The following is a 14158-nucleotide window of genomic DNA, read 5'->3' on the forward strand; positions in this document are numbered from 1 at the left end:
CATCCCTAGTTAGGTTTTATGTCCCTAAAGGAGTCTGCGCCTTTGTAGCCTTCCTGTCAAGTTGCTACATGTGGGTTGTGCTGAAAGTCTGACTCCAAGAAATAGAGCTTCAGAAACAAACAAACAGGAAAAAAATACCAAACACCAAACCCCAGCAACAGCAAGAAAAAAAAAAACACACCACAAAACAAACCCCAGCAACAAGAAAAAAAACAAACCACCAACAAAACCTCAAAATAATCCTTTTGTTTCTTCTCTCAGGGAAACAGGGGGTTTTCCAAAATGTGAAAGTGAGCACAAAAATCTAGCTTCCCACAACATAACTATTTTAAGTCTCTTCTGGATTAAATTTGTTTAGGATTTTTCATTGCTGTCGTGGAGAACTGCAGCATGCTTGCTCAACTTGAGGCAAACTGGAAGAGAAGGGCCAGTGTACTCATAACTCTCATAAAACTGAAAATCTTAAAAAAAGGAGAGTGGGGTAGTACCTCTGTAGAGGGGGGTTTTGCTGACTGCAAGACTAGAAGAATAAGAAATGCCTTGATAGATGTCTTGGAAGAAGGTTGGGGAAATAGGGTGCAGCTTATGTTGTGATGAATGTTGATGCCTGTGAGGAAGAGAAACCTCACAGCACAGTGAACTGTACTCCTTTCTCTGTGAAGTAATCACTCTGCAACACTGGTAAGGCTGATGCTACGCAGTGCCCAGGGCTGCTGTGACAGTGTGAACTGAGTGGTGGGTCTCTGGAAGGCAGCGTAAGAAATCATCTTTAAAAAGCGTATACACCCTCTCCCACCCACAGGAATTAGGAAGAGTATTTGAAGGAGGACAAGTGTTTAAGTAATCTAAAATACAAAAGCCCTGTAATGGTGAATGTGTTTCTGTGTATGCCTGTAGTGGACAGCGTGGCTGTTCTTGCCGTCTGCCGCATCCCTGAGCCCTCTGTCTCGGGAGCAGCGGCCGCAGTGTGGGATGCGCCGCAGGCAGCAGCTCCAGCGGGAGGGTCTGGAGGGCAGACATAAGCTAGGGAAAAGATCTTCACGCTGTGAAGCGACCGGAGCCTCGTCCTGTTATTTAAATGAAGCCTCTGGCGACAAGAAGTTGTTCTGGCGGAGGCAGGTCTGGCAGCTGGGAAGCGGTGGTCCAGCGCTCCGGCAGCAGGCGGGGGAGCGGGTGGCGTTGCCGGGGCCTGGCTGAGCTGCTGCCGAGCGCTCACGGGGTGGCGTCCGCAAGCCGTGGCTCTGCCAGCGCTGCTCCAGATATCTATCTATCTATTTATTTATTTATTTCCCGCCGCTGGAGCAGCGGGAGGATGAAAGCAAACGAGAGCCACGGTGGGCTGCTCAGCACCGTTTTCTGGGAGCGCGTTATGAAGCCAAGAGGGAAATTCCCATCCCCTGTTCAGTCTGTACGTGTCGTTTGTTGCAGGTATGTCCACGTCACAAGCTGCCGGGAGAGGTAAAGTAGGTGCCTGTTCTGCTCATGTCGTCTTTCCCCAGGAAGATGCCAAAGGAGAGCTGTGCATCTTCAGGGGGGCTAGAGTTAACGGAAAGGTGCTGGGCATACCTGCAGAGCTGAACTTCACTGCCCTTATGGGTGTGTTGTGAGCTGAGGACATTAAAATACGCAACTTCTATTGCCCCTTGTTAATGTGCAAAGTTACACATTTTAAACAAGAAAATGACTGGTAATATGAAGTCTCAGATTGCTGGCAGTTAATGTACACCAATTATGCGCTTTTCTTGTTTGATTCTATTACTCTGAAACCATTTTTTAACTGCACATTATATTGATGTAAATATACATTTGTAAAAATACATTGTAAAAATACATTCCTATTTGTGGTTTGTGTTTAAGCAATAGACATAGTATCTTTTCCAAAAGAGATTTTATGTTCCTGCCAACTTTACTTTTTATTTCAGGTCCATATAAACTTTATTTTTCAGTTGTTATTGTTAGAAATGTTAGCTATGATTTCTTTATAGTTTGCTTTAAAGGATGGGAAAGCCACATGGGACCACTGTTCCAGCTTCTCCAAAAATACAAAGGATGTTTTCTGCTAGATTGGCAACAAGTACCCCATCTCTCCCGTTTCCTCAATGATTTATTTTTCATTATTTAATCTTTTAAGCTTACAGGCTTTCGAGGTTAAGGAAGCAAGCTTACTAGCAGGTCACCTTTGGAAGAATGAAAAAAAAATTAAGCCACTGTGAGAGAAGTGACCATTGAATAATCATCAGACAAATGAAGTGGATGAAAATGGAAACCTAGGTATTGCACTTCTAGGTTACAATCCTTTCAGAGACTCCAGAGGTACAGACCGTGTTTTACTCACTCCATTGGGAAGGTGCCTCAGAACTATCTCCTCTTAGAACTGTGCCCTGGGCTACATTTTCTTGGCTGCTGAATATGTGTATAGATCCAATTAGCCTGACACAAACAAAAACTTCCCCAGTAAAAGTCTGAGGGCTAATTAATATACGGTCTCACAGCATCGGCTTCTTGAAAGAGAAGTTTAAAGTTTTAAAGTTCAGAACCCCTCAGAAGTACAAAGGAAGCACCAGAGACACCTCTATGGGTATGTTCTTATCTGTACTTGTTTTTCTTTTCCCAAATACCAGAGTAAAAAATACCACTTTTCTAGTGTTGTTCACCTTGGCCGTCACTGCTTTGAACTGTGAGAAAACATGTAGAATTTTTTTTGGCAACTTTCCTCTGAAGCTGTCCTTCTTTACTCTCCCATTCTTTCTCAATTCTGTTACATATCAAAGAGCCGGAGGTTGACCTTCATAGTTGCTAGAGTGAATCAGACTTTCAAAGACAAAATCAATCTGATCAACCTGAGTTGACCCTAAATAAGGTGATGAGTAAGTCAGAACCAACATATCTTTTCATGTGCATGCTTGTGCAATTATTTTTTTAAAGAAGTTCCTTTTAATAATAACACCACCTTTCCTAGTCTAACTTGCCTGAGAGTCTTTCTTCTTATTTTTGTCAGTAATCAGTGATTTCGGCTGTAAAAATAATGGTTTCTACTGTACTCTTTTTTTCTTTTTTCTGATCGTGAATATTCAAGTCTTCAGACTCAAAAGGGTTTGAAACTCGCAGAAAAGCAAGACGATGTTGGTTTACAAATGCAGTGACAAGCCAAATTCATTCACAGGGCTGGGAAGATACTTGAGAGGAATGTTACCCTACAGAGTCCCCAGGCAGGCAGCCCTGTTTTAGCTCCACAGGGAATATAAGTACCTGTATTCAGTTTGCTCAGCACATAAAGTACTCCCGTGGCATACAGCCTGCTATCTCCTAGAGAAAAATACCAAAGAGGGATGAGTTTCTCCTTTGCTAATGCGTGTGTTTCTTTTTTTTTTATAGCTCCGAAAGCACATTGCTTGCTTTCTCTTTCCTCTACAATAAACATGGCATTTGTCTGCTAAAAGAGATGTAAAAAAAAAAAAAAAAGTGAAGTGTCTTGTGATATGTCAGTCTGATAAAATGGTATTTTTACTGTTAGAGGTGTATTTGAAGAATAACTCTCTTTTTGAGGCTGTGAAGTTCAGAGATGCAGTTCCCTGCGATTTCACCAGGAGCAGCAGCAGAATGTTTTCCTTGAAAAGAACAGTGAGGTGTTCAGTTGAGATTCTTTGTGTGGTAACCCAAAAGTGTTTCAGCTGCCACAGAAACAGCTTGAATTGTCTCTTAATTTCTTTGGTTTAAAAATTTCGTAGAGGACTTCTCAGGACCAAAAGATATGTATGTTTGTTTGTCTGGTTTTAACAATATAGAATCACAGAGTGGTTTGGGTACCTCAGATGCCACCTAGTTCAACCTCCCTGCCATAGACAGGGACACCTTCACTAGACCAGGCTGGCCAAAGCCCCATCCAACCTGGCCTTGAACACAGCCAGGGAGGGGGCAGCCACAACCTCTCTGGGCAAAGCAATATCTGATATAGCATCAAAAAACTTAAATATTTCTAGATGGCAACCTTTCCTTTTTCCACAGAAATTTTCCCTTTTAACCAAGAAAACTGGGCTGGACAGGACCAGAAGTGTGTGATCTGCCTATTACATTCTTACTCCCAAATGAAAATTCTAAGAGTTTCTACACAAATCATCTGGTATCATTCTCATCAATCTGACCATACCATTATGCATATATATTCAGGGATGCTTTTTTTTTTTTAATAACAGGGAGAGGGGGGAGATTCAGTGCTGCTAGAGCTTGTCTCATCTGTTGGGACAGTTTGTTCCCAGGATCACTGAGCAGTTCCTGTTCCTGCAGAAGTGCAAGGAGGAGTTTGTCATTCCATCAGGACCTTTAAACTACAAATGTCACCTTTAACCGAGTTACAGATTTACTTATTTTTTTAATATCAAAATGGTTCCACGTTGTTTCATCTCAACATGAGCACTTCTCTGGATGACTAATGCCCTGGGACCTAAAGTTTATAATGGAAAGGCTGACACACACACATGCCATCTTATCTATCATAACACTATGCAAAAGGGAATTATATAATTAAAACATTTTAATGATCCCTATTGCTCAGTGGGAAGTTACAAGACCCAAAGGAGCCAGGCCAACTTTGTTATCAAGGTTTATGCAGCCATCTCTTAGGAGCAGTAGGGCACATTTTGCTAAATATAGTGCGGTGTGCTAATATGTGCTATGTGTGGAGCATTGCCCTGGGACTGCTGTGCCACGGAGCTGGAGCATGGTGCACTGGGAGATTAGTACACCTTCTCCCTGTGGCTGAGATTTGCTGAAAGGAATGCCCAAACTTAGACTCATAAAGCCAAACTCAGGCATTTACATAAAAAGCAATACTGAGAAATTACCTTCTGTTAAAATCGTAACATTGAAAAAAAAGATTTTACAAGAAGAAAGATTTTTATAATTTCTGGAAACAGTACTCAAAGGTATGGCCAGACTTATGGGAAAAGAAGAGGGGAATCTACAACTTTTGCTCACCCCAGTTTAACTAATTGTAGGGTGTAAATGCAGTTTCTGAAATAAGTCACAAAACTTGGGACTCGTGCAGGAAAGACATCAAGTGTAGAGCTAGGCAGTAAAAGCTGCATGTGCTGTACCTTAAGGAATTAGGCACAAAATTTGCCTCTCTTTTTGGATCTGTAATTCAAAAGCAGATGGGTGGAGACTGGAAATCACTTCCATCTAAATATCTTTTGATCAACATCAGGCACATTTGCCGTCAGGTCTCATTCCTGTCCCCAGTGAACAGGTGTTTACATGAGCAGGCTACAGAACTTAACACCAGCTTGGCTAGCAAAAATGCCAGGGATGAAAAGTGGAAGTGCTCTATGCGGTTGCCTAACCTTGGGTGTCTAGCGCCATCTCAGGCATTTGCTTGTATTGCAAACACAACAGGGGACCTCCAGGAGACTCACACACTTGTGGTAAAGCAGCTGGGAGCCTAGCAGGATGCCTGTGGAGACACAAAACAGTGCTGGGGCTTACCTCTGCCTCCTGCTTTTGAGATGTGGCAGTGTATACAGGTCTTGGGCTATAGGTGACAGCTCCAAAGAGGTCTCAGATGCTGCAGGACACTCAAATGGCTTGGAGGATGCCACATGGCCAAGCTCAGGCACTGCTGAGTTTAGCTAGATCTTCATCAGCCATTGCAGAAGTTTAGATGCTTGTCCCACACGAAGGCACCTAAATGTACCTTAACACAGAACCTAATGCCACTCGAGGGGATGATGCAGGACAGAGTAATAGGTGTGGCCAATGTGCCCAAGCAGCAAAGCTGTGATGATGTGGCGTGTGTTGTGCACAACCCTTGTCTGCTTTGTCAGCTTCTCTGGAGGTTAGAGAAGCAGATTCTGCATTTTTTTTTTATTAGAAAACAAGGTCACAGCAGCTGCTTCTAGCAAAATTCCAAGTTGTCTCATGTTGCAGATGTTGCTATTCTTAACTGGAGAAGATCATGATGTGATGTATTGTGTGGCACCTCACCTAACTATATTTTGAAGAGCACTGGGCAGAGTGATAAAGGAGCACCAGTTCAAATTTACCAGCTGAACATTTACACTCTAGAAAATGCAATAGTGAAAGGTGGAAAGAAGCTGGGTGGTGTTTGAGCCCAATTTGTGCCTAAAAGACATTTGCTTGGTGAGATGAATAAGAGACTAGTAACCAACACGCTTCTTCAGAGAAGACTGTTGTAACAGCAATCAGGACAACGCCAAAACCAAGGCATGTTCAGTAAACTGGGGTGGCTAAAAACTGACAGAGTAGTGAGGCCAGCTGGAAAGCATCCAAGAGAGCGGAGGAAAGGGCACAGGAGAGGAGACATTTTAACAGCTTCCTGTGAAGTCTCTCTGCAGGCTGTAGAGGTGTTGATACACAAGAGAGGCACCAAACTCTTAGCAGGTGAAAAAGGCTGCCAGCAAAGGGTGGGTAAGCTTCGAAAGTAGAAACAAAACCCACTCGTTTTCTGTTTACACAACAGAGCTGGTCTGATACTGAAGCACAGGGCAACATCTATTTATAATCCAAATAAATCTTATGTTCTGGTATTTGGAACTGTCAGCATTCAGCATACTGGGAAGCAGCAGCCACGAGGCTGCATTAAGAAATGCTGATTTAAATCAGCATTGTTTTGCTCTACTTTCCCCTCCAGTCACTAGCCAATTATGACTTCTGACAAAGAAACAAATTTATTTTTTAACATTAGCTCTTGTGCAGTTCATAAATGTCCTGATGGGTGATAACCTGGGTAGCACTTTTAATGCCTGTGAGCTAAGCTCTTGCCTAGTTCTGTTTTTTTCCACAAAACCTCAAAATTTCTATGTATCCATCAACACCTATGATAGGTGACATGCAGATGAGAGTCCTCTAGGTCTCAAGGAAGTATGTATATAACCTGGGCTATCCAGCTCCTTGGGCCTGGTGTATTCCCTGGCCATGGCCTGGACCAAGTTTTGCCTCTTGCACTCTATATATTTATGTTTTTTTGGAGAGGAAAGCTGTCATGAATGACACAACCTGCCAGTCTGGATATCAAGGAACTGAGGTTGGAAAGTTATGGGAAGGAAGGAGCAGGGATGATGATGACCATGGAGTGCATCTCCCCTAAAGTTTGGAAATGGTCAAAAAATTACATGACAGTCAAGGGCAGGCATACTGTAACAGCAAAAGGTTTCTTTAGGAAGACTGGTGGGGTCTGTACATCAGGCAGTCATATACAGGAAGGAATCTCCAGGTCATGGTTCTTTTCTCTCAGGTGGAGAGTTTGCAGAGATGCCAGTTAAGCAGACAATTATTTCTCCTATTAAAATGAGGCTATTTTTGTGGAATCACCCAAAGACACGGGCTTCTCTGGTGTAGGTTGTTGTGGTGATTTTTTTTTCCTTCTCTCTCCTGTATCTTTTTTCCTCTCACTTCAGAGTAGACTGTTACTCTGTCGGTCCAACTTATTTCTAGCTGCTCTGCTCATAGCTCGGCTACGGACAACATGCGACTCGCCCCAAACAAGTTGTTATCTCTTGTCAGCCACCCAGAACCGGCTCCCCAAAGTGTGCTGTTAGTACAAAGTATGATATGGAGATTTCTCTTTGAAGTTCTAGTGTATTTTAAATAATGGGAGATGAACTAAATGGCCTCTCAGGATCTTTTCCAACTTAATTTATGATGGTTCTGTGCAGTAATATCGGATTTACTTGTTAGCATGTTTAAGCCGTTGAACATTTGTCCCACTGAAGTGATGGGAAGTTTGGGGCTGATCTTTGGATCCTCTAAACCTTCTGGGAAAGACATGTATCTGGAGAGAGCACAGCCACAGCTGAGCATCCCCCCCTCAATGGCTTCCCTCCGGCGTGCTCCTCAGGCAGGGCAATCACAGCATCCCTCCAAATGCTTGCATCTGCAAATCTCTGTGGCTAGTCCATTGCTGTGACAGCAATGGTCACGTTAAGACATCATGTCATACCTGACAAATATACAGGGTCACTGGCTTCTGTTAATTTCTTTTCTTGCCCTCTTTAATAAAGCAAGATTTGTACTGGCTTCACTGGGAAATGCTTCCTGAAAGAATTAGGATTCTGTTCTGACAGAACAAACCAGCTTCTTTGAAACAAATCCACTTGATTTCAGAACATTTTAATATCAAGTGTGGGTTTTTTATATATATGGAAGGAATTATAAGATCATAGCACCTTTTTTTTCCCAATTATAGTATTAAGGATCTGATATTTTTAAAAAATGACAAATTAACTGACTCCCAAACTGCATTCAGTGGCCAGTTCCTTTCTATTTATACCTCTGCTTTTGAATTATTTATTTACTTTTCCAGTTCTACTTATTTGGAGCCACAATCATTTCTTACTTTCAGACCATTACATGATGGGAAAAATCAGTTAGAGAAATTAAAGAAATAAATAGTTGCTAAGGAAAACATACCTGCTGAGGTAGATAATAATTTAATGGCTGTAACACTCCCCAGGGACGCCACTTCTATAGTTGTTCCACTAAATGAGTAGATTTCGGATAGAACCGGTCCTCTGTGCACACTGCTAATGTAAGAAGCCATTCCTCATTATGAGAGGTCAGACTAGTGCTGCTCTCTGAATACCAGCTCTGAAATGAAATTATCCGAATAAACAAACATGAGACTGAGTTCTTCTCATGCCATTGACTGGAAATCTCTCAGAGAAGGCAGGGCCTGGGGAAAGCAGTTTGCTGTATTTTGTCCTCCTGCATTTTATGGATGTGGATATAATACTGTGCAATATTAGTTTTATGACTAAAAAACTACACTGTGATAGTCCGATACGTACTTCCTGGGTAGACATAGGTAATCCACTGGTAGGTGTCAGCACAGTTTTGCCCACATACCACCACTTAATGCTGAATCTATTTATTGTTTGATGTTGGAAGACCTGACAGTTTTATTGATTCTTCCTCTGTGCAAAGCATATATCCAAATAGATATATACATATAAAGCATTTGGCATATTCATGTGTAAAGCAGATGCAACTGACTTTCAGGAAGCCATAGAGGCCAAATCTAGTGTGATATCCATGTGGAAAATGATATTAGAAGTTTACAGTGCTAAAATCCAGAACGTCCTGTTTTATTCTGCCCTGGCAATGCAGCCTGAGGAAATGAAAGGTGCCAGAAGCACAAAGCATCTTGAGTTACTCTAGACCCAAAACCAGTTCAAAATTTCTAAGAAATTCCTGGTTACCTGCAATATTACTTTCACATGCCTACCCCAGAAAAGAGAAATGTTATTTGAAACATAAATATGAATTCAAATCTTGTCTTTTATATTTAAATTTGTCATTGTTTCAATTTATTCAGCTTAGATAGAAAAGAAAATTGCATAGCTGGAGTGCGTTGTTTTAATGTGTTTAACACTCGTCTGAGAAACAAGCAGACAGGAGAGTGTTAGTAAATGTTTATGCATTTCAGAAATGCCTTCTGCATCACATATTATGTGCTCAGACTATGAATGTACATAGCAACAGAGCTGATTAAACACGACCCATTTAATTACTGTGATGTATGGAAGTGCACACTCTAAATGCAGTTCCCTGGTGTATTTTACAGGTGAAAAAAAACCTTAGGAGGGACATGGTGAGAATGCTTAGAACAAGTAGCTAAAGATAAGAACGAAATCTCGCTGCCCTTGGAGTCAATGAATTGTTTGCTCTTGCCAGTTCTGCGTTTTTATTTCGCGTTAAGATGTTAAACAAAGCTGGTTAGCTGAGAGGAATGGGAGATAGTCCCCTCAGCAGCACTGAGCTCTGTGAGGCGTGGTTGATGAGATTCTTGCACCCCTAAGAGACCTATTGGTTTCAAAGTCTCCACTCATATCAATCCAGTTGTATATTTGGTACCAAATTATTTAAATATTTTAAAATAATTGTTCCAAGTGATTTAACTTTTAAATAGAATAACACATATTTTCTTCCAGCCTCATTATTGGCATTTATTATTTTTAATCAATAACATAAAATCTCGGTTACCCTACATTAAAAAAATCCATAGTACATGGTAAAAAATACCATCTCGGTGCACAAGTGATAAAAATACCTCATTTGCACTAATTCACTTTCTACAGAAGGGTATTTCACTATAATTCCTGATATCCATCCTTCTGAAACTATTGTTCACACCACATTTCCACTGGTGTTCTTGGTGTGTTCGCTCGGGAAATTAAAATAATTTTTAAAAAAAGTGTTATTTGTTGGAAATATTGCTTTTAGATCTATCAGATCCGGATAGGAAGAAATTAAATTCCTGATGCTGAAATGCCAAAAGAGGAAATCCAACTCAGCAGCTGGGCAAGGGGTCAAGAGTATTTGAAAGTTTATCAGCAGAGGAGATGTTGCTTTTGGAAAGTGCATTTTATCAATACCAGACAGCTGAAGCTCTGGCCTGTCCCTAAGAGTAGCTGACTCACTTCCAAAGTGTCTGGAAATGTCAGCGCACGTCTTCTGGTTATCACTTTCTTTTCAGCATTCGGTTCTCATGGAGATAACCGGGCTATTACAGACATGGCGACAACCCGACTCAGCTCAGGAGTGACAAGTCCTCCCGTCCGTCTCCCAATCCCGCGGGAAAGTGCCCAGGAGCCGGTAATCTATTTATCTCCCCTATCAGGCACTTCCACCCTGGCTGGAACTCGTCCCGATCGCTGTGAAATCCACGTCTCTGCAAAACGCTGACTCGGGGCCAACGCATCCCCGGAGTGTTGCGGTCCGCTCCAAGCAGGGGGTCCTCAGCTCTGCCCCGTCCGTCCCTCTCCCAGCCTTCCCAGCCTTTCCTTTTCCTCCTCTCTTCCCATCATAGCGCCCTCCCCACCCTGGTCTCCCCCCGCCGGCCGGGGGCCCCGTGGGAGCCTTGGCGGGAGCAACGACGGACTCCTCTCCTTCCCCTCCCCTCCCCTCCTCTCCCTCTCCCTCTCCTTCACTCCCCTCCCCGCACCGCAGCGCTCCGCACCCGGCCCTGCCCGCAGCCGCCGCCGGGGGGCGCCCCCTCACCGCGAATGGCCCCGCTCGGTCCAGCGCGACAGGGCACCGGCGGCGGGGACGCGCTGCTGCGGCGATGGGGGACGGCGACGAGCGAGGCCGCTGCTGGGAAACGCCCGCAGCTTTTCTCTCACCGTATCCCACCATTCCATTCCCCCTCCGACCCGCTCCTCGCCGATCTTTTTCCCGCGTCCCGAGTTTGCGGAGCCGCTCCGAAGGGGCGGGAAGCAACGCGCTGCGCGGGGACAGTGACGTCTTGTAGCCCGAAGGGGTCTCGGAGAGCCTCTTCCGAGAGGGTTACTGGGGGTGTCGTTGCTCAAGGGGGAAGGAGCAGACCTCGCTGCGGCCCCGCGGAGCCCCTGGAAGCTCTTTTTGGCCCCGTCTGGACGACCTGCCACCCCGGAGCAGAGAAGGGACCGCGCGTCCCGCCGTGTCACCCTCCGGCACGGCGCTGCAGAGGCCGGGACACGCAGGGTGCGACGGGCTGGGTGCCGAGAGCAATCGACGGGAGACCGTCGCGGAGTCTTTCTCCCAGCGGGCTGCCCGATTTTGGGAGGTGCGGTTTCAGACAGGGCACCACGGCCGCGGGTTTGCCCGCACGGTCTGAGGGAGGAGGCGGTGGGTGCCGTGCGTCCCGTCCTTTCTGCCCGCGGAGCCGCGGTGCAGGCGGCACCCGGCACCGGCGGCGCTTTATGCTCGAAGCGAAGCACCTATGTGGCGAGGGAGGGGATTTGATGTATGCAGGGAACATAGGGCGGAGGCCAGACACACCTGAACTGTGTTAAAATTACTATTACTGTTCTCTTTGTCCCCGAGGCCCCCGGCCGCGGCTCCGGGGCTGCCTGCGCCCCTCGGCAAGGCTGTCCCGTGGACCAGCCCCGGGAGGACGAGCGGGCCCTCGGCGGGGCACGGGGACGAGTGCGTGGAAATCCCGGCGTGGGGACACCCTCCGCGCCGGCGGCCCTCGAAGCCCTGCCCGGGGACTCAGTTTTTCCACTGCTCCTCCGTGTCCGCCCGTGTCCCGTCCCCCCTCGTCTCCCGCGTTTGGGAAGCCGGGGGGAGGGAGGGGGCGGCGGGCCGGGCCCCTGCCCCCGGGCGCGCTGCCGCAGAGGCCGCCCGCCTCATGCCGCAGGAATGCGCGGAGGTATGCGCCAGTTTCCAGAAGTGGATCCCCTTCCTTGCTGGAGCAGAGCAGCGCATATATCACCCGGTGGCAGCAGTCCACCTTCCCTGCAGTTTCGTAACCGCTTACGAGGGTAAATTGAGAGTTGGGAACAGCCCTCTATTAAGTAGCAGATTGAGAAGAGGCTCTTCCCACTTGGAGAAGGCTAGTCTTCCCAGACGGACCCCTCGCATCGGGAGCTACAGTAATCCAGGCGCCTCCTCTGCGCTCAGTTATTGCTGCTGCTTCTGCTCCTCCTTCGCCGCCGCTGCTACTTGCTGCTCCCTCCACAAGGTGCCCCCGGAGCTTCATCCTTTATCCTACTCCCTTTATCCAGGTCCGACAGCTGCGGCTGCTGCGGCTGGCACCACCGGAGTCACCGCCGGAGGAGCGGCCCCACCACCGACCCCCACACCCTGCAGCCGCCCCTGAAGGTCTGTGCCCGCGCAGGAGCGGGGATCCCCTGCCCTCCTCTCGGCCGACCCCCGTTGCCTGTCCGTACGCACTACGCACGCAGCCCCCTCTGATGCACATGACGCTGAGAGTAGCAGCGCAGGGCTGCGGGCTGGCATAGGAAGGGGGACAGAGCGTGCGTGTGCGTTTGCGTGTGTCTGTGTGCGCGTGTTGGGCATGTCAGAGCCGCCTGGCACTCCTGGGGCCGAAAGGGTTCCGTGGAAGGAGCGGCGCAGGGCACCGCGTCCCGAGGGGCTGCCGCCTGTTGGGCCCCGGGGAAGGCACGGGGGAGCCCGGCGGGGTGCCCGGGCAGAAGTGCGGGGGGAGGCGGCGGTGGCAGGGTACCGTCGGTGGCTCCGGGCGGCCGGAGGCTCCAGGCGGACGCCGGGGTCAGCGCCCAGGGCGCCTGCAGGCACGCTACCGCTGCGGCTTTGGCAGGAGCTCTCGCTTCCCTCCCTTGCTTTGCAGCTGCCGGGGATGCTTTCTCCTGTTTCCAGGTTTTTATGCCTTTGATAAGTTATGGGGTTTTCCTGCGGGTTGTTTGGGTTTTTTAATTTTTTTTTTTTCGTTTAAGCGATTTTATTTCTTTTTGAAAGTGGTAAATGTCGTGCACCGCGTGGTTTGGAAATGCTTTGGCTAAGCTTTTGTATGTTGAATTAGTGTGCGATTGGACTGGCATTGGTGAAAGCCCTTTTTTCCCCCCAGAGTGGTTTCTAAAGATTAGTGAGAGAACTTGTAGTCTTGGTTCAAAGTCTGATTCTGTACCTGCTGAGCCAGTGAGAGGACTTTTCCTCTGCCACCTCCGGGCTTTCTTTCACACACCTAAATCTGTGAGAAGGAAAGAAAATCTTTCTAGGTGGGCAAATGAGTGCTTTGTCCGAGATGTTTTATTCCATGAAAGAAAAATGTGTATCCAGAACGGTAGACCTGTAGCAGTAGTGAACTGCTTAGATGCCTTTGTGGGATTGATTAATTTCTGTTGCTCTTCAAAAATATCTAAAGATGGCACTCCAAGCCCACACAAGATTTCCAGGACAAAAGTCCATTTACATTGCGTTTAGGAGATCCTTAAACTTTCTGCAGAATGTGGTAGATGGGCTCAGGGACAGCTGTTTCCCACGCAGAGCAGTGATAAGATTTTTGAGCTTTCAGGAAAATGTAATGCTAACCTTAGTCTTTATTGTGTTATTGTCAGGGAGCCATTATGGTCACTATTACCCTTCTGTTTACCTGCTGGAGGTACCATTGGACTGAAACCATTGCATCATTTTTCTTTAAGCTCTTGGTATTTTTATGTGCAGTAAAGGCATTTGGCTAAGGCAAATATATACAGCTGCCTGGCAGAATCCTGCTAGGGTCAGTGTCAGTAACCAGGGAGTTCCTGGATTTCCATAGCATCAATCCCCCAAATGTACCTTGCTGGTTAGTTCTTTAGATAGTAGATGTATATTTTCCCCTTCAGCTATTTTTGTGGGCTAATGATTTATGTATTTTTCTTTTGTTTTGCTCTTGGCACCTTTCCGATAAAATCTATTGCCTAAT

Source organism: Gallinula chloropus (genome assembly GCF_964237585.1).
Source record: "Gallinula chloropus genome assembly, chromosome: 3".
NCBI classification, from domain to species: domain Eukaryota; kingdom Metazoa; phylum Chordata; class Aves; order Gruiformes; family Rallidae; genus Gallinula; species Gallinula chloropus.